Below are 2,500 nucleotides of genomic sequence, written 5' to 3'. Positions count from 1 at the left end.
TATATATATTATTAACCCTATATGTAGTTAGATATATATAGAAAGTGTGCACTGTAATATATGTATATGTATAAAATACATGTAGGGATATATGTATGTTGGTGAGTGGTGGATGAGTGCTTCTGATGCATCCCATGAAAAGCCTCTCCACGTGTGCCCAGCAAGACCGGGTAGAGAAAATGGAGACCGCTCCTTTTGTGACGTCACCCAGTGGTATCGGCTCTCTTATTCACACAAGCGCAGCGCACGTGGGTTACATATATGTAAGATTATTTTTATATTAACTATGCTAGTTCCTTCTACATGGGAGTTTAGAGCCTTGATTTTAGTAAGCAGAATTTGTTACGGAATAGTTTCAGGTATTAATCAAATGTAGATGTAGTTTCTATTAGTAAACTTACTGTAGCCCCTATTATCAATAATGTTCAACTGATAATGAAATGTTTCTGATAAAAACTTAAGGCAGACATAATCTTCAGTGCCCCTTTAGTTGAGCAGATTAGAGAAAACCAGTCTTTACAGATGAATTGTCTGATAATTAGTCTTTATTTTGCTTTGGAGCATGGAGACATTTTGGAGAGCGTTTAGAGAGGATTTGGAGTGCCTTATTTAATTTGGAAGGGGAATACATGCGTACATCAGACCTTTTTTGCCCCCCGACCCCCTTCAGTCAAAAAAAACTGTAGCCTAATTCAATGATTAAAAATAGTTTCTGTTTTTGGCGATGTTGGGTTGTATAATTGTTTGCCTCACATAGGAAGTTCCAAAGAAAATTGCTTTGACACATTTTAGAATGAATTTTGGTGTGGAATTATTAAAAACGGTACAGAACTTAATAAAGTCATTGAAAAAATACCGTCTCATTTTATAAGTTTTTGCATGGAAATTTTATATAACCCCTAACAACAGTTTTTGGCCTGTAAGTAAATAAGATTTAAAAAAATCTTTCAGATAAAGGTAGTGTACTTAACTAGAAATAAAATGGTATCTCCTGGTTTTTTCATTTTCTTGACAAATATTTTTAACAAATATATTAAAAAGAAACCGAAAGCGCTTTTCATCGTTTATAAAAATACTCTTAAAAATTTCCCATATTTTCAGCTAGTGACCTTAGCCCGCACCAGACTCACGGTTCATGTTTTTTTATACAAAGAATACATGAATCAGTTACTTCTTTAAAAAATAATTCCGCATGCGAAAGCATTCCAGTTTGTAGTATTGCAAAAAAACGTTTAAAAAACTGAAACCCTATACCCGGGAAAAACAGCAAAAAATGGTCTATTTTTGTCGTAATGGAGATAATTTTCGCTTTAGATAAGCAGTATTTTTTTTAAATATTATTTCGGTAATGATGCATGTTTTCGATTATTAGATCATATTTGTGAACATCAATTTTATCTATTTGGGAAATATTCTTTTTGATATAACCTGTGAAATGTTTACTAATAAAGTATTTTTTTATATGTGTTAGAAAATGTATGTGTGATATTAATATATTAAAATCTATGTATAAAAAATTGTAAGATATATGAACGTAATTTTTTGATTGCTCCCCTTTCATTTGTTTCCGTCACTTGATTGTAGCGTGGCAAATTGTATATGTACCTGCATACAGACCACATACACATGGGTTTATAAATTCCACACGTGTAAAATACGTAATTTTTAAATTTTCTCGCTTCTATATCCCCTAGATCGTGTTTCCGTGAGTGTGCGTTTACATATTTATACATTCACACACGCGCGTGCAAATACACGCAAACAGTTATTTGTATGTGCATGATTCTTATTTACAAATTTCAAAAAATGTAAAATATATAAACGTAATTTAAAATCACCATGATTGTGGTGTGGCAGTAGTAGACCCCTATATACATGTTCATATATTCACACACGCGTACATACCGAATTTTCAATTTGCTCCAATTTTCTTCGCTTCTATATCTCATTGATCGTGCGTACATCTGTGAGTGTGCGTTTACATATCCATACAGTCACACACGCAAACATTTATTTTATATATGTATGAATCGTATTTACAAAAATTTTAAAAAAATGTGCATTATTGTATAAAGTAAGCCCGGCTAGCTCAGTCGGTAGAGCACGAGATCTTAATCTCGGGTCGTGGGTTCGAGCCCCACGTTGGGCGTCACTTTTATTTATAGTAAAATGAAACCGTACTTTTAAATGGAAGTTCGTTGTATAGATTAGAGTATGGCGCAAGATAATTGTATATGTGTACATATTCGCACATAGGGCATAAAAAGCGAATATATTGGGTTTGTGTGCGTCTGTGTTATATGAATACATGTAAAAATTCAGATGTGCGTGTGTGCATATAATTAATCTGTAGATGTTATATACGTGTTGTATATTTATGTATGTGAATATACTGCGTCTGTAAATGTGTGTGTGTGTGGCGCGCGCATATATATATTTATACATACATATATTATAACATATACTACTATATGTTAACAGAGTTACGAATATATTGTAT

Source organism: Penaeus monodon, chromosome 17 (assembly GCF_015228065.2).
Source record: "Penaeus monodon isolate SGIC_2016 chromosome 17, NSTDA_Pmon_1, whole genome shotgun sequence".
NCBI classification, from domain to species: Eukaryota; Metazoa; Arthropoda; class Malacostraca; order Decapoda; family Penaeidae; genus Penaeus; species Penaeus monodon.
Note: the sequence above shows the minus strand (reverse complement) of the source record.